We start from the raw sequence: 21,673 nt of genomic DNA on the forward strand, positions 1-21,673 counted from the left end.
TAAATATTTTGTCTTGCCCATTCACTCTCTGAATGACACACATACACAATCCATGTCTCAATTTTATCAAGGCTTAAAAATCCTTATTTAACCTGTCTTCTCCCCTTCATTTACACGTGACATCATTAAGGGATCATAGCTTTCACATCTATTCACCTGGTCAGTCTATGTCATGGAAAGAGCATAATGTTTTCAAAATATTTTGTACACTATGTGTATATTTAAGGTCCAATGCAGCCGTTTTTATCCCAATATCAAATCATTTCTGGGTAACAATTAAATACCTCACTGTGAGGTAAGGAGGCTAACGAAATGAGGCTTGTCACCTAAAACCCTCACAAACTTTTACAGATGCACATTTGAAAGCATCTTGTCGGGCTGTATCACCGCCTGGTACGACAACTGCACCGCCCCCAACCGCAAGTTTCTCCAGAGGGTGGTGCGTTCTGCCCAACGCATTACCCGGGGCAAACTACCCGCCCTCCACGACACCTATAGCACCCGATGTCACAGGATGGCCAAATAGATCATCAAGGACATTAACCACCCGAGCCACTGCCTGTTCACCCCTCTATCATCCAGAAGGCGAGGTCAGTACAGGTGCATAAAAGCTGGGACCGAGAGACTGAAAAACAGCCTCTATCTCAAGGCCATCAGACTGTTAAACAGCCATCAATAGCACATTAGAGGCTGCCGCCTATAGGCATAGACTAGAAATCACTGGCCACTTTAAGGAATGGAACACTAGTCACTTTAATAATGTTTACATATCTGGCATTACTCATCTCATATGTATATACTGTATTATATACTAGTCTACGGTATCCTAGTCCGTTCCGCTCTGATATCGCTCGTCCTTATATATATAGTCTTAATTCATTCCTACTTATATTTGTGTGTATTGGGCATATGTTGTGTAATTTGTTACATATTACTTGTTAGATATTACTGCACTGTCGGAGCTAGAAGCACAAGCATTTCGCTACACCCGCAACAACCAATCACGTGTGTGTGACCAATACAATTTTATTTTATTTTGATTGTTTAAAAAAATAATAATAAGCATCTTAGCAAAGAGCAATTTCTCAAGCAATAATTTAGCTAGAACTGTCTGGGAGTGGTTTGAGTGAGGAGGAGAAAACAGAAAATGAGCTGTTATTGGCAGAGAGGTTTGGAACTATCTTTCTTATTGGTCTATTAACAAATGTATCGACTGGTGATGTCACAATGCAGGCCAAAACTCCATCCCACCAAAACAGGCTGACATTTTAGGCGGTCTTTTCAAACAGCTCATGACACTAAAATGGATCTTCACAATTCCACAGTATTATTCCAACCTCATAGTATGGAAATATATATAAAACAATGTCAAATGTAGAATGTATATAGGTTCAGAACTTTTGTGAAGTAGCACAGTTACAAATTGGATGGACATCAGAAATAGAGGAAGGACTAAAAACAAACAAAAAAGAACTATTGTAAAATAGACTGTGTCTGTAAAATGTGTATAAAGATGTATAAATTGAAGGTAAAAGCCGAAGTGTTTATTAGTTTACTCCAATTGGGGGATCGGTGGTAGGGTTTGCGGGGAATAATAATAAAGGTATATTCTTTAAAAAAGTATGTATGTCTATATAGGTATGTGTATGTATATATGTGTATATGTATGCATGCGTGTATGGATATATATATATTTACCCCAAAAATATATGGGGGATTGGAAATGATGCAGACAATTACATTGATGGAAGCAACATTCTTTCCTCAATATTAAGCTGATCCACCCCTTTAAAAAATGTTAGATTTGTGTGTATTGGGCATATGTTGTGTAATTTGTTAGATATGACTTGTTAGATATTACTGCACTGTCGGAGCTAGAAGCACTGTCGGAGCTAGAAGCACAAGCATTTCGCTACACCCGCAACAACTAATCACGTGTGTGTGACCAATACAATTGTCAGGTTTTGGCCAAGACTGTTCGGGTTTTGGTCACTAGATGTCCCCATTGCACCTTTTTTGTACCTTTTGTTTTTTATTGCTCTAATTATTGTTTGCACCTGTGGGTCGTTCCCTTGTTAGTATTTAAACCCTGTGTGTTCCTCAGTTCCTTGCTCAGTGTTTGTAAGTTAGCACCCAGCCCCAGCCCAAGCCTTGTTTTATACAGATATTTCTCTTGTTGGATTTTCCAGAGGTTCTCTGGTTTAGTTCTTGTGTATTATTTGAGTAGTCTTTTGAGGTTTGTTTTTCCCTGCTGTTTTTTACCACTTTGTGGAGTTTCTTTTGTATTTTGGAGGATTTCCATTTTGTGCCTCTTGGCTTTATTTTTGGACATTGTGGATTTAGTTTCTTTGCCTGAAGATTTTGTTCTTTAATTAAACCACCATCTCTAGTACTGCTGTGTCTGCCTCATCTTCTGGGTTCTGACGATTATTAGTGACTGTTTCTCGCACCGGGTCCTGACAGAAACACTGAGCCATTATAATGAACCCAGAGGCAGCCAGTACCCAGGATTTTTTTTTCCATGCTGTCCCACCACGAGGGGACTGTCCAACGCCACGAAGCTGCTCTGGTTCAGCAAGAGGCCTTAATGGCTAGACATTCTCAACTTCTGTCAGAGATGCTGACTTCCATAAAGCAGATTTTGGATCGACTTTCCCCGGCAACCGCTTCTGCTCCAGTTCATCCGATTCAAGTGCCCCTGGCAGTTAACCCCCTGGCTGAACCTCGTCTGCCGCCTCCCCAACGGTTCTCAGGGGATCCGAGTGTTTGTAAGGGGTTTTTCACCCAATGTTCTCTCTCCTTTGAGCTGCAACCATCGTCGTTTCCCACCGACCGGTCCAAGATAGCATATATCATCACCCTGCTGTCGGAAAAAGCCCTAGCCTGGGCTACTGCTGTGTGGGATGCCCAAAGTCCTTGCTGTGCCAGCTACTCTACCTTTGCTGAAGAATTCAAGCGAGTGTTTCAAGGTCCTACCAACGGCCCTGACTCAGCCAAACAGCTCCTGACTCTCCGCCAAGGTCGGCGCAGCGTGACGGACTATGCCATCCAGTTCCGCACTGTGGCAGCAGCAAGTGGCTGGAACGACGAGGCGCTCACAGTGTGTTTTTTGAAGGGTCTTTCTGACACCATCCAAGATGAACTGGCCACTCGGGAACCACCGGACAACCTCGAGTCCCTTATCAAGTTGGCTTCACGCATAGACCAGCGTCTGAGAGAGAGGGAACTCAACCGTAGACCGCTCACCCTAGCTCCTATCGGTTCCAGCTCCGAGTCTCCACCTTTATCCTCGCTGGCTCCACCAGAACCCATGCAGGTTGGACGCATCTCCCAGGCTGAGAGAGACCGCCGGATGAGGGAGCGATGCTGTCTATATTGCGGCAAACCGGGCCATTTCCGCTCCACGTGTCCCGGGCTCCAGGGAAACGCACTCTCCCGTGCAGGCCTGGGAGGACTGTAACGGGAAACATAACCTCCTCCCATCCATCCAACTCCCGCCTGCTCATTCCAGTTACCCTTTCCTGGGACGACCACGAGTTTTCTCTTCAAGCCTTGGTAGACTCTGGAGCCGCAGGTAACTTCATGGATGGGGTCTGGGCGAAGGAGAATGGCGTTCCTTCTGAACCTCTAAGTGACCCCATAAGGGTTACTACGTTGGATAGAAGCCCTTTGGGATCTGGACTTGTCACTCGTGCCACTACCCCCTTGCGACTTTCAGTTTCCCAACACCAGGAAGTGATGAACTTTCATCTGATCTCCTGTTCCGAGTTCCCTCTCGTCCTTGGTTATCCCTGGCTTCACAGCCATAACCCTCACATCGACTGGTCTGTGGGCACTATCAAGCAGTGGGGTCCTACGTGCCAAGCCACTTGTATCTTCCCGAGTTCCCAGAGTTCCCCTTCCGAGTCTCTAGAATCCATCGACCTGTCCCGAGTTCCCGAGTGTTACCATGACCTCAAACTGGTATTTAGCAAACAGAGGGCCACCAAACTACCACCCCATAGACCTTACGATTGCACCATCGACCTGTTTCCGGGGACCTGTCCTCCCAGGGGTCGGATCTTTTCCCTTTCTCCTCCCGAACGAGCTGCTATGGATACCTACATCAAGGACGCTCTGGCAGCAGGCCTCATGCGTCCATCTACCTCGCCGGCGGGAGCAGGGTTTTTCTTTGTGGCCAAGAAAGACGGTGGATTACGACCTTGCATTGACTACCGGGGACTCAATGCCGTAACCGCTACCCGCTACCCCTTATGGCCACAGCCTTTGAGCTGCTCCAGGAAGCAGTTGTCTTCACTAAGCTTGACCTGCGGAACGCATACCATCTTGTGCGGATCAAACCCGGGGACGAGTGGAAGACCGCTTTCAACACGCCTACTGGTCACTACGAATACTCGGTGATGCCCTTCGGCCTGACCAACGCCCCGGCTGTGTTCCAAGCGCTCATAAACGGTGTGCTTAGGGATATGCTTAACATCTTCGTGTTTGTTTACTTGGATGACATCCTCATCTTTTCGAGCTCCCTTCAAGAACACACTAAGCATGTCAGACAAGTGCTCAAACGCCTCCTAGACAGCCATTTGTACGTTAAGCCGGAAAAGTGTGAATTCCATTCCTCTCGAGTACAATTCCTGGGATTTATAGTGGAACCCGGTCGAGTCCAGATGGACCCCAAGAAGGTAGGGGCGGTAGCGGATTGGCCCACCCCCAAGTCCGTTAAGGAAGTTCAGCGTTTCCTGGGCTTCACCAACTTTTATCGCAAGTTCATCAAGAACTTCAGCTCGGTGGCAGCCCCTCTCTCAGCTGTAACCAAGGGTGGCAACACAAGGTTTCTGTGGGGAAGAGAGGCTGAGACGGCCTTCCAAGGACTCAAGCAGCGCATCCTCTCTGCTCCCATCCTGACACTACCAACGGCGGATTAACCTTTTGTGGTGGAGGTAGACGCATCAGAGGTTGGGGTTGGAGCTGTCCTGTCTCAGAGGGGTGAAGACAAGAAGCTTCATCCTTGCGCCTTCTTCTCTCACCGGCTTACCCCGGCCGAGAGGAATTACGATGTGGGGGATCGTGAACTCCTAGCGGTTAAGATGGCATTGAAGGAATGGAGACACTGGCTCGAGGGGGCTTCTCAACCGTTTCAAGTGCTTACGGACCACAAAAATCTGGAGTATATCCAGCAGGCGAAGCGGTTGAACTCCAGACAAGCTCGATGGTCTCTTTTCTTCAGCCGATTTCAGTTTATCCTCACCTATAGACCCGGGTCGAAGAATCTCAAACCGGACGCCTTGTCACGAATCTACTCTCCTGCCATTCGAGAAGATACTGACATGACTGTCCTTCCGGCCGCTAAGATCGTGGCTCCGATCTCGTGGCAAGTGGAGGATACCGTGAAACAAGCTCAAGCCATCGAACCGGGTCCTGGAGGAGGTCCGGCCAATCGGTTGTTTGTTCCCAAGGCAGCAAGGTCCCAAGTCCTTCTGTGGGGGCACTCCTCTCGCCTCACCTGTCACCCGGGCGTAGGTCGCACCTTGGAGTTCATCCAGCGTAAGTTCTGGTGGCCCACCATAAAGGACGACGTTGCCACTTTCGTCAAGGCCTGTTCCGTGTGCTGCCAGGGCAAATCTTCTCACCTCCGCCCTCAAGGACTCCTTCACCCTTTATCTATTCCCCACCGACCCTGGTCCCATATCTCGTTGGACTTTATTACTGGCCTTCCTCCGTCCCATGGTAATACTACGATCCTAGTCATCATCGACAGGTTTTCTAAGGCGGCCAGGTTTGTTCCCTTGACCAAATTACCTTCTGCCAAGGAAACAGCTGAGTTGGTGATTAACCATGTGTTCCGAGTCTTTGGCATTCCGCAAGATATGGTTTCCGACAGAGGTCCCCAGTTCGCCTCAAGGTTTTGGAAGGCCTTCTGCCAACTCATAGGGGCCACGGCCAGTTTATCTTCAGGGTACCATCCGGAGTCCAATGGCCAAACTGAGAGGATGAATCAGGAGCTGGAAACCACCCTCAGATGTATGGTTTCCAACAACCCGTCCACATGGTCATCCTTCATTGTTTGGGCCGAGTACGCGCACAACACCTTGTGCTCCTCCTCCACTGGTATATCCCCGCATGAGTGTCAGTTTGGCTATGCTCCTCTATTGTTCCCGGACCAGGAGGCAGAAGTCAGAGTGCCTTCAGCCTCGAGGTTCATCAGACGCTGTCGGCTTACGTGGAAGAAGGCACGTCTTAATCTTCTGCGTTCCTCTCAGCAGTACCAACGACAAGCCAACAGACGTCGCCGTCCCGGTCCTACCCTGTACCCCGGCCAGAGATTATGGCTCTCAACAAAGAACTTACCACTACGGGTGGAGTCTCGCAAGCTGTCCCAGAGATTCATCGGTCCCTTTAAGATTGCCAGGAGAGTCAATCCCGTTACTTTTCGCCTGCACTTACCCAGATCCCTTAAGATCAATCCGACATTTCATATTTCTTTATTAAAACCTGTTGTTTTTTCTCCCCTTATCCCGGCAGGCAGACCTCCGCCCCGTGTCGATCGGTGGCCAGTCGGCTTATACCGTCCACCGGATACTGGATTCCCGCCGGGTGCAGCGGTCCTGGCAGTATCTGGTGGACTGGGAGGGCTATGGTCCCGAGGAGCGCTCCTGGGTTCCTGCCAAGGACATACTGGACCCTGACCTCATTCGTCAGTTCAGGACCCTCCACCCTGAGAAGGCTGGTAGGAACGTCAGGAGCCGTTCCTAGGAGGGGGATTCTGTCAGGTTTTGGCCAAGACTGTTCGGGTTTTGGTCACTAGATGTCCCCATTGCACCTTTTTTGTACCTTTTTGTTTTTTCTTGCTCTAATTATTGTTTGCACCTGTGGGTCGTTCCCTTGTTAGTATTTAAACCCTGTGTGTTCCTCAGTTCCTTGCTCAGTGTTTGTAAGTTAGCACCCAGCCCCAGCCCAAGCCTTGTTTTATACAGATATTTCTCTTGTTGGATTTTCCAGAGGTTCTCTGGTTTAGTTCTTGTGTGTTATTTGAGTAGTCTTTTGAGGTTTGTTTTTCCCTGCTGTTTTTTACCACTTTGTGGAGTTTCTTTTGTATTTTGGAGGATTTCCATTTTGTGCCTCTTGGCTTTATTTTTGGACATTGTGGATTTAGTTTCTTTGCCTGAAGATTTTGTTCTTTAATTAAACCACCATCTCTAGTACTGCTGTGTCTGCCTCATCTTCTGGGTTCTGACGATTATTAGTGACTGTTTCTCGCACCGGGTCCTGACAACAATTTTATTTTATTTTGATTGTTTTCAATAAAAAAAAAAAAGCATCTTAGTAAAGAGCAATTTCTCAAGCAATAATTTAGCTAGAACTGTCTGGGAGTGGTTTGAGTGAGGAGGAGGAAACAGAAAATATATATATATAACACAGGACAATCACGTTTTTGAGTGCACTGGGCCTTTAAGGCCTTAAAATGGAATTACTATGTTTTAGAGTAAGCTAGCATAATCAAGACTTTATTTTCATCAAATGTTGGCCAACATGTATTACACGTGAATATTCTGTCAGTTATGTTGTAGTTGCTAGAATAGTAGTCTTTGATCAAGGCTATAGGAGTAATAGTCACTCTGCCTCCTTCCCATCCTCTTCTAACTACATTTCTGCAAACGTGTCAAATGCAAAGGGTTGAAAACTAACAGGGGTCTTGGATATGTTTGGGCTACGAGGGCTTGTTCATTTGTTTTACCTACCTCGCTTTTTTTGTCTCCACAACCTCAATTTATTTGTTCTAGCCTTACACACATCTGACTGGGGCTACAGCGTACATATATTTATATATATTTGAACAAGGGCTGTTCTTCCACTGAACTCCAGTCAGTTCTCAAACATTAAAACAGGGTTTCTCCATGGGGAAGAGATGTTTACCTATAGCTGCGTGGGCCTCAGCTCAGTCTATGCACCTTCAACCTGCTAGAGCACAAACAGAAGACAGATTGAGAGAGAGAGAGATAGAAAGAAAGGTAGAGAGAGAGAGAGAGAGTATAAGTAATGTGAAACCGGACTCAGCCCCCTTTGTGTGGGTCCCACCCCTTGCCCCATACACACCAGTGTCTGTCTGTCTGTCCGTCCGTCCGTCCGTCCGACATTTGTACTGTCTGTCAACTTAATGGCATAACTGTCTTTTTATATCACGTAGCACCATGTTTCACTGCTCTTTTATGCGCCTGCCATTTGTAAAGTGACCACTACTATGATCCGTCCGTCCGTCCGTTCTGTCTGGCTGTCCTGTGTGTCTGTCCTGTGTGTCTGTCCTGTCTGGCTGTCCTGTGTGTCTGTCCTGTTCGTGTAGCTGTACAGCACCTGGCCCCATGCCACCCCCCCCCCCCCACGCCCCTTTGTGGTGGCTAGAGTGGCGCAAGGGTCCGCCTTTGATCCCCGGCCAACTATTCATCTCTCCGAAGGAAGAGAAAGAGAAGAAAACAGAGAGAGAGAGAAATAAAGAGAGAGAGAGAGAGAGAGAGAGGGAGAAAAAAGCTACCTCTTGCTGCCAATTATTGGAAAAACATCAAGGTCTGCTCTGTGTAAAGAGAAAAGAAGAGGGAAGACAGAGAGGGGGAAGAAAGGATAAAAAAGGGTTTGATAGTTTGACTTGGTGTTAGTTTAAGGATTCTGGTGATAGAGGCTATGGGGAGGCTGACCTGCTGGAGGTAATTATGGACAGGTGTATATATCTGTCACGACTTCCGCCGAAGTCGGTCCCTCTCCTTGTTCGGGCGGTGTTCGGCGGTCGACGTCACCGACCTTCTAGCCATCACTGATCCATTTTTCATTTTCCATTGGTTTTGTCTTGTCTTCCTTCACACCTGGTTCCAATCCCATCAATTACATGTTGTGTATTTAACCCTCTGTTTCCCCTCATGTCCTTGTCGGAGATTGTTTGATTGTAAGTGATGTGCAAGTTATGTGTTGTTGTGCGACGGGTTTTGTACCCACTTTTGTTATTTTGGTTTTTGGAGTTTTGTCAACACTTATTAAACGACTCCGTCTATACCAAGTTCGTTCTCCTGCGCCTGACTTCCCTGCCACCAACACGCACCCTTTACAATATCTATGGGTCTGCTTTTGCTCTTTCTTTCTCTCTTTCAATTCAATTCAATTTACTTTACTGACATGGCAAGTTCATTATTACTTACATTGTCAAAGTATACATAAAGAAAAAAAAATATATATATATATATATATATATATAAAATATATATATTTATATATAAATAAATGGTGGGACCAACAGCAGTAATAATAGTAGTAGTGGACATGGGATTACCATTAACAACAACTACAACAACAATATTAATCAGAACAACAATACATTAAAGCAATGGTAGTAGACCAGTGTCAACATGACTGAGAAGACACATGACCTGGTATCTGTCTCTCTCTCTCTCCCTCTCTGTGTATCTGTCTCTCTCTCTCTCCCTCTCTGTGTCTGTGTATCTGTCTCTGTCTCTCTCTCTCTCTGTCTCTCTCTCTCTCTCTGTCTCTCTCTCTCTCTCTGTCTCTCTCTCTGTCTCTCTCTGTCTGTCTCTCTCTCTGTCTCTCTGTCTGTCTCTCTCTCTCTGTTGGTGTGCGGTCAATAAAGGCATAATGGAATATATACTGTAAACACTCACATTCATCAGATCCGTATTCAATATACACATAATCACAAACAAACAAGTCAGCATCGAGACAACCACTATGACTTGAAGCGTGTCAACTCCACTAAATGATGAGGAACATGCCCACCACAAACAGTGGAGAGGATTCGAATGTTTGCGGTGAGCAAAACAGATTTGTCAACTTATGAAGAACAGATAAATATCACGTGGTAAATCATACGGGTGATCGTACGAATTCAGCAGCCGTCACCTTGGTTTTAGCAACGCTCCTGATAGTCATTAATGTACTGTACTTTTTGTATGGGAAGCTACTGTAACGCTGTGCACACTAACAATCATTATATCCAAGTATGTCAATTCAGAAGACATAATTATATCCAAGTATGTCAATTCAGAAGACATAATTATATCCAAGTATGTCAATTCAGAAGACATAATTATATCCAAGTATGTCAATTCAGAAGACATAATTATATCCAAGTATGTCAATTCAGAAGACATAATTATATCCAAGTATGTCAATTCAGAAGACATAATTATATCCAAGTATGTCAATTCAGAAGACATAATTATATCCAAGTATGTCAATTCAGAAGACATAATTATATCCAAGTATGTCAATTCAGAAGACACTGTTCATAAGACCGCATCGGTCCGTTAGTTTTCACACATGCTCACTTGTGAGTTGACATTTCAGTTCATTACTCTAAGTCAACGCGTACTATAATGGCACCTACATTAGTACATATGTCAACAGAGACACACTCATAGACATGTCCTAGTTCCTATTACGGGGGGCTAAGGCAAAGCTCTATAGCAAGATTCTGAGGGAATTATCAAAAGTGCATGGCCTGTTAGCTAAAATACTCCATCTCACAGATATCTAGGTACGGTAGGTTACACTAGTACACAATATCCTCACAGACAAGTGCATTTATCATTTCTGCAAACGGCCCTTTTGCACAGCATTGTACACAACTGCAATGCATCATACTTGTCTCCTCTTCTCTCCCCTCTCGTCCTTGTGAGGAACAATAACTCAGCCATTGATCACCAAGGATCTCTTTCTCTCTCTCTCTCCCATGGCTGTTGTTTATTCGTGTTTCTCCGGAGACCTTCTCAGCCGATGAGCGAGAGAAAACAAAACTGAACATTAAAAACCCCTCAAGCCCTTTAAACACTTGTCATTCGTCCTTTATACATTCACTGCTAGAGTTGCTATAGAGACCATTTCTCTGTTTCATTAGCTTCTCTAGTGAGGGAGAGAGGGGAGAGAGAAAACTTCAGTCAATTAGGGCGTAGGGAATGATCAAAAGGAAGCCGTTTAAAAATCCAATTTGCCACGGGAGGTGCTAGATGAGATGTAGAGTGACGGGTATATACTCGAAAACAGTATTGTGTGTATACGTCTGCAGTTGTGTTTTAATGTGTGTGTACGTGTGGCTGTGTACAGCGCCGTTTGAGTATTTGTACATTGATCTTTATGTAAGTGCACACATGTGCGATTTCATATACATTCAGGTGTGTGTGTGTGTGCATGTGAATGCACATTATATCTGAATACCTGCACCAGCCACAGGCATTTAGCTGTGCAGGCAGACTGGGGCGCTATCAGACACTACCATCACTAATATCAATGGAATGGAACATGGACACTGGTGAATGTGAAAGAACACTGGGGTAGGATTTGGAGGCAGGACCGTGCATCGCTTACAAACCTTAATTAACAATCAATCTATAGCTGGACTCTGGCCAGACACGCAGCGGTAGAGGTGCACTGGTAGAGTGAGTGAGAGTGAGTGAGTGAGTGAGTGAGTGAGAGAGAGAGAGAGAGAGAGAGAGAAGAGAGAAGAGAGAGAAGAGAGAAGAGAGAGAGAGGAGAATATAAAACACGTTGGAGGTACAGAGCTGCGGGCAGGTTAGTGAAGCATAAAAGCACACACACACACACTCACACGCGTGTAAATCTACACACACACACACACACACAACACCGCACACACATAGAAAATAATGGGGCTCTGAGTAACACCTCTCAAAATCACCCAGGGCCATATAGTTCCTGAATTTGAAATATGGCCACAAACGAGGAAACAGGCCGTTTCTTTGGGATTGATGTTCCATTCACGCAACATGCTTTCAAGTCCTACAGCAGCATTGTCCTCGAACCTTCACAACACTGCCAAGAGCTTAAGCACAGGATGGTGATGTAATCGCCTACACAATGAATCTAAGTGGGCATCGCCATTAGGCGAGAGCGACCTCACGAATCCCTCACTTCCTTCTCGAAAAACACGTAGGGCGTGGAAAACGAGGAAGAGCAACAAGGCCCTCGAACGCCCGTCGGCTGAGCGAGTCTCAAGCGCTCAAGGGCTTTGTTTATCTCTCGTCCCCCGGCGACAGAAGATACATTTCTGGCTTCAGAGTTCGTGTGGCTACAGAAGGTCCATTGCGAGAGACTTGCTAAGTCAATGAGCGTTCAAGGCCCAGTTCCTCATTGTACATGCTGTTCTTTTGGCTACAGAGTTTGTCTGGCTACAGAAAATCAGTTTCTGGCTACAGAGTTTGTCAGGCTACAGAAAATCAGTTTCTGGCTACAGAGTTTGTCAGGCTACAGAAGATCGATTTCTAGCGGCAGAGTTTGTCTGGCTACAGAAGATCCATTACAGCACCGTCAACACTCTCTGAGCCCCGTCCTCCTCGACGAGGAAGTGATATCATGGCGTGTCAATGTCACAGTGTGTCACGTCTAAGACCTAATGCACACCACACACACACACACCTCCTGTAAAAGGATAAGAACACACACCAAAGACTAGCCCATCAAAGGAAGGGATGTGAGAGATTCTTTCCCGAGATGAAAGCGAGGGATATTCTCTCGTTTCAGAGAGGGATAGAGCTCAGCTCTTCTCCCTCCGTCGCCACGAAAAGCCTTGAAGTAACACTAACACATTTTTTTTTAAAGACGGAGGAATAGAAAAAAAGTAATTTTACGTCCCACGCGGTGTTATTTAGTCTGTCACTTCCAATTTTCTACCACAGCTTTCCTCTTAGCTGGCTTCAGTCACTCTGGTCCCCCTCCCCTTCCGTCTCCCTCCCTATCCAAGCCTATATTTGTTGAGGTAATTACAAAGTGACAGCTTCAAATCCTCCGCCACACACTCTTCATTATAGCCACCTCCGCTTCAGAGGCCTGGTTTTGATGGGCTTTTGCTACTGTGACACTGTCAAGCACGGATCCGTCCTATATCCCTTAGCAGAGGGTGGACGGTCTTTTTGGTGTGTGTTTGTGGAGGATGGGGGGGGGGGGGGGGTGCATGTGTGTGTATGTGCATCTGTGTGTATCATGGAGCTGTGGTAAGCTTCCGAGGCTCGGAAAGGCAACAAAAAAAATGCCTTCAACAGCAGATTTGTGGGGGGGAACTCCATCTTCTCTATTTTCCATCCCCCTTTTCTCCCCCTCTCTTCCTCTCTGAAGATGTAAGAGAGGGTGTACCCCCTCCCATCCCCATGTCTTAAGAAGCTGGGACCCCCTGCAGGTCAGCCTATTTGATGACCTCCAGAAGTATTTACTGGGTGGCGTGAATCCTGGAACCTTGCCGAATCAATGGCGTTTCTTTTGAAGTGAGAAACTCTGACGCTGATAGCTGTAGAAGACATAACATCTAACAGTCTGACCATCTCTGGCATGACCAAGACTCATCAGCCATTTTTTTATCTGCCAGCATAGAACTCTTTTCTCCCTTGATACACGGTCTTTGTGTATTAAGGGAGAGTGACACACGCTCACACATGTGCCACATGAACATTCACACAAGCGTGAGCTCACACACACCCCACTCCCCCCCACACACACACACCCTCCTTCACCACTAGTAGGTGATTGTGAAACATCTTTGATATTTTTTTCTCTTCTCTGAAATGTATTGCCTCTACATAATCCATGACAAAAATAATGTGATTTGGTGTATCTCTAAATGACAGAAAAACAACTGACAGAAATTAATAAGTTACCGGGGTGATGAGAGAGAAAAAGGGGGAGGAGGTGGAGGAGGAGAAGGAAGGGGGATAACCTGGCAGCGAAACAGACAAAACATCAAATCATCTTTCAGGCATATCGGTGTGGAGAAAGTCAACCTCAGACAGAACAACAGCCTTGCATTTCTCCTATTACCCAGGCCTATCTTCTCTGGTTCCAACCATTCTCAGAAAACAAGGGGGTTTTATGTCACAGCTTAAATGGTGCAAAGCTAGCAATGAGCAAGTTTCTGGATTTCTCCCCCCTTCTCTATTTGGTCTGTTCCAAACTCAGCTGAAGCTAGTCTTCCTAGTGACTCTTTGAACTCTGCATGTTGGCCATGTCTGTGATAGGGAACGTACAGGTCTGTAGACTGTGTGTGTGGGGGGGGTTGGTTTTACTATCCTTGTGGGGAAAATAAGTCCTCACAAGGATAGTAAAACAAGGAAAATACGGACAAGTGGGGACATTTAGCCGGTCCCCACCAGGAAAAAGGTTATTTTAAGCTTAGGGGTTAGGTTTAGAGTTACAATGAGGGTTAGAATTTAGAGTAAGGTTTAGGGTTAGGAGTTAGGGTTAGGTTTAGTCTTAGGAGTTAGAATTTTGGGGTTAGGTTAAGGTTAGGATTAGGTTTGGGAAAATACAATTTTGGAAGGGAGTACATGTTTTGGTCCTCACAAGGATAGTAAAACAGAAGTGTGTGTTTGTGTGTGTGCGTATATTTAGAGTAGTGTACTGTATTTCTTCACAGTCAGCATCTGGATTTATTTCTATACTGGTATGTAGGAAAAACACTGATGAAGGTGCACTACATTCACTTTGTTGATGGATTCAAAGTAAGTAAGATACAGTAAGATACAGCCTGAGATACTGGCGTGTCCTATAAAGTGGTGGTGAGAAGTGGGCCAGATGTGGACTTTATGGCTTGTTGTTGGCAGAGGGGCTCAGTGTCGGCTGTGTGTGTGTGTCTGCTTGCTTGCACACGTGTGTGTGTGTGTGTGTGTGTGTGTGTGTGTGTGTGTGTGTGTGTGTGTGTGTGTGTGTGTGTGTGTGTGTGTGTGTGTGTGTGTGTGTGTGTGTGAGCACTCAGTTTTCAAGTTTTAATGTCTTTCTTTTAACGCCTTTCTTGCAAACTCAAAACCCAACAATGCAATAATCAATAACAATGTATAACTAGAAAACAAATATGAAATACCAAATAAAGTAAGTAAGTAATTAAGTAAGCAAGAATACTATATACAGGAAGCAAAGTTGGATCGAACCATGCAAAACAGAGGCCATCCAGTACGGCGCCATCTTACAGTAAGCCTGATTTATTTAGGAATTCACAGGTGATGTGCGAGGACCACCTTTGCCCTTGCCTGACCTTTGAACTTGAGCCAGGGGGTGCCATAAGACCCCTACATCTAGTTTGGGACGCCCAATCATGATGTGAGAAAAGGAGATGATTGACACAAGCTAGGTCAAACAAAGTGAGAGAGAGAGAGCGAGAGAAATAAATAAAATACATATACACAGACATTATGGATTTAGCTGTTTCACTCTAACCAAGGTAATTTCCCATGCTGATATATTCTGATATATTCTGATATGGTGTAGGTCCTGCCTGTCAAGCCATACCCGCTCCTCTCTTTCCCTCCTCCCCCTATTCAGACGGTTCTAGGCAACAACCTTGGACACACACACACCTCAATCTGCTCACGCTTAGCATCCCTCTCTCTCTCTCTCTCTCTCTCTGCCTGCCTCTCCTCTCTTCCTCCCTTTGTCATCCCTGTTGTTCTTTCCATCCCTTTGAAACTTAAAAATACCCTGGCCCGATTGTGTTCTGTTCGGTGCATTCTGTTACCATGGTGATTGCCATGCAGAGCAAAGGGAGGGTGTGTGCATGTGTGTATGAGTGTGTGTGTGTTCATGTGCCAGTGCTGTCAGCCAAGCACAGAGGGTGTCCATATCTGTTTAAAAAATATCAACTATAAAATGTGAATACCCCACCACCCCTCCCCATCTCTCTCTCCCTTCCTCCCTCCCTCTCTCTTTCCTTCTCTCTGCAGTGGCTGCACCAGCTCCCTCCATCAAACAACCCGTTCCCCCTTTCCTCTCTCTCTCTCTCTGCAGCAGCAGTTGAGATTGATGGAAGGAACTCACAGGTCTAGTGGGAGTAGAACGTGATGGTAGTGAGAAGAGGAGCGAGAGGCTGGGGCTCATCTGGCTTGCAGATTGCAGCAGCGTCTCAGTAATCAAGGCATCAGGGTGTCAGCTTACATTACCCTCCGCTCTGACCATAAACCACTGGTACAACTGGTTTTAATGGAACACGCTGACTGGGATGTGAGGGTCGTGTGTGTGTGTGTGTGTGTGTGTGGTGGTGGTGGTGGTGGGTGGGGGGGGGTTGAGGCAAGACGGATGTGTATCTCTTTTATCCAGGGGTGGTCCACAATCATCCAACCTGAGGAGAATCAACCAACCAAGAGAAGAGGAATGGGAAGGAGAAGTAGTGTGGTGGTTCGTGCTCATCTTAAAAGCTCCACACGTTCACCTCAATGAGCCTGACAGTGTTGTGGCACAAGTGCTTATTGAGGCATGGCGAAGACCAAATCAAGACCTTTTCATTGGTGTGTGGGTTCCATCTCAGTCATCCATAACATAAAGTTGGGCTGTGGTCAACATTAGTGCACTAATGTTAGTGCACTATAAAGGGAATAGGGTGCCATTTGGGACGTATTATGGGCTGAAACTGTATGAACTGAACTATTCTAGCTGTTCTTATTTCACCTGTTGGGTGATGAGAGAGAGAGAGAGAGAAAGAGAGAGACAGAGACAGAGACAGAGACAGAGACAGACACAGAGACAGAGAGAGAGACAGAGAGAGAGAGAGAGAGAGAGAGAGAGAGAGAGAGAGAGAGAGAGAGAGAGAGAGAGAGAGAGAGAGAGAGAGAGAGAGAGAGAGAGAGAGAGAGCGAGAGAGAGAGAGAGACAGAGAGACAGAGAGACAGAGAGAGAGACAGAGAGAGAGACAGAGACAAGAGACAGAGAGAGACAGAGAGAGAGACAGAGAGAGAGACAGAGACAGAGAGAGAGAGAGAGAGAGAGAGCGAGAGAGAGAGAGACAGAGAGAGAGACAGAGACAGAGAGAGAGAGAGAGAGAGAGAGACAGCGAGAGAGAGAGAGAGACAGCGAGAGAGAGAGAGACAGAGACAGAGAGAGACAGAGAGAGAGAGAGAGACAGAGACAGAGACAGAGAGAGAGAGACAGAGAGAGAGAGAGAGAGACAGCGAGAGAGAGAGAGACAGAGAGAGAGACAGAGAGAGAGAGAGAGATGGGGGGGGGCCCACATCTTCAGCACCCCCTTGCCAGACACATTCTAGGATGGGGGCAGCAGTATTGCGATAAGCCCTGTCTCTCCATGGATTGTAATTACCTCTTGTGGAAAGAGAGACACAGGGAAATAAATAAATAAGGAAACGTGTAGGGACTGAGTAATAGGAGATTTAGACAGACAGTGGCTTTATCTGGTGGCACAGGAGTTCACACGCACACACACACCTACATACATGCACACACACGTACATGCACACACACAAACTGGGATTTTCAAAAAATACAAACATTTTACAGTTCTAATGCCTTGTTGGCAACCAGGCAGCCAAATAAATGTGTCTTGGTCATTTCTCTCCTCTCTCACCCTCCTGTCTCTAACCTCTCCGACTACAGTACGTAGCAATCAGCCATTCAATCTGATCTCTTCTGATATTCACTCTCCCTGGACCACACAATCCCTTCAAACAAACGCCTTTTAATGAAAATGCATTCCAGAGTTGTGTGGATTTAACGGGATTTTCTCCACTCTTTTCCTCGGCTTTGGGGAAAGTGCCGAAGCTCCGGCAGCCCACTTTAAGAAGCGCTGACGCCGGAGAATAGCCGGCGTTCCTGTCTGCATTCAAGGAATGAGGACTACAGATCAGCTTAGGAGAACTCCAGTCTACCCAGAGTCAGCCACTCATTACGGAGCAGCAGCACCACCCACCATTTAATAGGGCCTCCTAGGGTGCACATCAAATGGCACCCTATTCCCTATGTAGTGCACTACTTTTGACCAGAGCCTTACGGGCCCTGGCCAAAAGTAGTGCACTACATAGGGAATAGGGTGTCATTTGAGACACGCACTTACTGAAATACCAGGATAAGTTGAGCACCTATTTTGGGAAACTGGGATGGAGAGAGCTTTAAACCGGGCACATTTGCCGTGCTCAAGTGTAGATTCAGCTCTAAGTATTACACGCATCACAGGCAGTTGTAACACTGTGGTGTCGTCAGTCGCGCCTTTTTTTCCAGTGTCCTTGTCGAACTTTTACCTTTGGGATGAATGGACAACGAGTAAGACGACATTTGGTCATTTGACCCGCGGGGCGTGGTGTTCAAACAAACAGTCGGCCTTAAAGTGCTTGAAATAGTGAAACTGTGAGATATCACTCGGTGCATTAGATTCTGTACATATCATATCCATGACAGAGCTTCAGGATGGGAGGGCTCGGCTGTACGGTATACATATGGACCTAAATGAAGTCTGGATTCCGAGACATTCCCAGAGCACAATAAAACCGTGCAGATGTGTCGAGAGAACTTGGCGACACAGGCGCATGAGTTCCATTGATAGGACAATGGCTTTGATGGGAACCAATCAAGACCACGAGTCCTGATGAATGCCACACAAATCAATTTCCTTTTTACTCGCAAAGCTTGTCTGCAAGGTAACCGTGACTGTTATGGATTGTTTATAAAGGGTTAATAAAGACTTCATGAATAAACATGTCATAGCATAGGTACATGTGCTGGTAGTTATAGATAACTACACTGAAGCAGTAAGGCCCGAGGGGGTGTGGTATATGGCCAATATACCACTGCTAAGGGCTCTTCTTATGCACGATGCAATGAGGAGTGCCTGGACACAGCCCTTAGCCGTGGTATATTGGCCCCAAGTTGCCTTTTATATATTTTAAACTGATTAGCAACATGATTAGAGCAGTAAACCAGTATTTTTGCGTCATACCCATATTGTCTGATATACACATGGCTGAAATGCTGTTTCAGCCAATCAGCATCCAGGACCCAAACTACCCGGTTTATAATTATTCATATGTAACTGTAGTGATTACAGACCCTGTGTCTGCAACGTATCCATTAATACTCAGAACAACTGTATAACCCCTTTATAGCCAGATGTGTTATAGTAACGGTACGTTGATTAGGAAGTGAGGGGTTATGTCACATCGGTGGCCAACAGACCTCAACATTCCTCATGGTCCGCTGATATGAAGAGTGACAGGGGTTAAGGCAGCAGCGACACATCAGTCCAAACCACAGAGCCCCCGCGGCAGCCAAACTAAACCCAGTCCAACCCTACCGCCGTCCCTGCCTCGCCCCTGCCAAATCCTCAGAGGCTCAGGCCTAGTTTGCAGTGTGGAGACGTTGGACTATCGACCTCCTACACAGCTGAGAGGGGATGTTCAGCCCTGGAGGACTGTGGAGTTTGCCCAACAGACCGCCAACGGACCGGGGTCTAACATTGACAGAGAAATAAACAAACTTTGAAGAATAGCCCTCTCAAAGTAACGTTCATTGACGAAATAGGTTAGAATGATTGAAAAAATGAAAATAAAGGTTCATTTGAAGAACAAAACTGGAAAAAACTCAACTTTACAAGCCAATAATGACATGAAAATGAACAATAACACTCACGATACATCAACATGTTGACAACATACATTACAACATGCAAAGTCATGCTCTCAATAATGGGTCCTGGAGCGGGGCCAAAAGGGTGACAGGACAATGAGATAAAAAACAAAATGGAGGACACTGAACGTCACATCTTCATGCCTCTCACTTTCAAGATGGGCCGATGTCGAACAGAAAAAGTCCGTCTTCGACCGGTCCAGATGTCCCCTTGTCCCATTGTCATCCAGACGCAAGCCTGGTTCCTTGACAAACCTCTCCAGACAGAACACACTCCCATTGGCCCACACTGGACCGCTTCCAATCTTCTGACAGCTCCTTTCCATGGGTCAACATTAGAGTGGTCCTTTGTGCCATAGCCTGAAAGACAAAGGAAGAGAGCACATCCCCCTTGAGGTTAGTATAATTGAAGAACCTTCGGACACATCTTAGCTGCATAGGGAGCATTGGGGACATATATCCAGGGTAGATAATATTCTAGATCATTTATTATTCAGACCCTGCTAGGGCTATAGTCAGATCTCCCTCGTGATCGCTACAGCGGTCGAGGGTGAAAGGTCACATCAAATAGACAAGGCCTGAGATGACAGCAGAAGACGCCACCGCACAATTCCCCGGTGTCCGCCGTGAGCCAGGATCCCCCCCCCCCCCCCCCCACTCGAGGGGTTTCGGGCAAGGGAAAGGAAAGGTCGCCCCGGCAACACAGGTCAACGCTTTGATCATATCAGAGAAAATCTCAAGGCCCTTTTATGCATGAGAAGAAGTGGGCCGCCATTTTGAATTTCAGAGGTGAAACGCCGGGCCAAGAGGGTCCCAAAGGGAACCGGCAGCTCCTCATTATTCAATCAGCAGCGTCGCTTAGATGCTGATGGACTAAAACAAGATGGGTGGAAACCAAAAAAAGGACCCACTATACCAGTTATTACACTGCATATTTTATCAGGCCCCCCATTAGAAAGTCAATTGGCGGTTGTGTGTTCACGCAGGCAGCGAACGGCTCCGAGAGAGACTGACCCCTATGCTTGACCTCTCTACGGCTTTGAACTTTCTTTCTTTTTCCGGCATCGACTCCCTCCCAGAATGAATACTTTGATTCGGCATCCGGTTGCATACGTAAACCACGTGACGTTTTAGGAATGTAAATAATAGAAGGCGCTTTTGTGAAGAATTCGTTGGACGCTCCGGCGTTGCCGCGCAATTATTTAGAGAGCACATGTAAATACCTCTTACAGTTGTGGAGGAATGCATGTCACTTCCTCTTCAAAGCCCGACCCATTCATTTGGTTAGCGGAGATAGGAGTTCCACAAAGAAAAAAACTATAGAAATGGTTTGCTTCATGGTTGTGAACTGCGGTGAGAGAACATTTCATTCTCAAGAGTTCCAAGTGCTGTTTAGCCCGAGTATAAAGGTCTATTTATCTTCCTATTAAGCATTGTTGAAGTCCGTTTGTCTGAGCGCTTCAATTAAACCCCCACCCCCCCCCAAAACAAACAGTTCTCGAGTTCTCAAATGAAAACGGTTTATCGAACCCAAACGTTCACAGGCTACTGTCTGGCCGTAGCCCACGCCAAACAAACCCTTAAAGAAACAGCGACGAGTAACATAAGAAAAGAGAGAGAACATAGAAAAGGCCTGGTCTTATAACTTGCAGTGCCCAACCCCCTCCCCCCATCCCCCTGTTCCACCAACCACAAGAACACCTGGCACGAACACATTCCAGGCATTCACTTGATTGGCAGACCGCAGGGGGACTGGCAGGCTGGACACCCGTGCAAACCCACAGCAAACAGATAAATGGGTCCTAATTACAACACAACAACAGCCCATCAGAACACAGGCACATAACTTTTCCAAGCGGGTCGCTGCTATATGGAACAGAAAACTGAAATGGGCGTGTTCTATCATATCAATCCAGGAAAAAAATGTGCAGATATTCACATGGTCTTTAAGACTGTCAGCTGTGTGTATTCTGACTTAGACCCTGTACGTCCTCAGACAGACAGAGTGACAGAGTGACTTTCTTCCCGTCTCTGGAGAAGGGGACGTGTTAGAGGAGTGACATGACTAGCGGGCAGCTCCGCTTCCTCAAACTGTGCGTGAGCGTCGTGATTGCGCTGGTACACCTATAGTTAATTGTCATAAATCAAAGGATATATGATGAACTCTCTTTGCGCTAAAGTCTCAGTTGAATTATTTGTCCAACCAATGGAGATGGTGTTATCGATTCCCATGTGACCGAGTGAACCGACGTTGACCAAAACATTTATAGAAAAACAT

General features: G+C 46.1%; 1 protein-coding gene across 1 annotated transcript in view; it reads right to left on the reverse strand.

Moving 5' to 3' along the window:
* LOC139568712 (axin-2-like) overlaps positions 1–21,673 on the reverse strand; it is an 86,685-nt gene that overhangs the window by 55,597 nt on the left and 9,415 nt on the right. Inside the window, exon 2 of the mRNA XM_071390742.1 lies at positions 19,547–19,755. The gene's annotated coding sequence lies outside the window, so the exon portion shown is untranslated. The remainder of the gene's footprint in view (positions 1–19,546; positions 19,756–21,673) is intronic.

The sequence above is a fragment of the Salvelinus alpinus genome, chromosome 2 (genome assembly GCF_045679555.1).
Source record: "Salvelinus alpinus chromosome 2, SLU_Salpinus.1, whole genome shotgun sequence".
In the NCBI taxonomy this organism is placed as follows: Eukaryota; Metazoa; Chordata; class Actinopteri; order Salmoniformes; family Salmonidae; genus Salvelinus; species Salvelinus alpinus.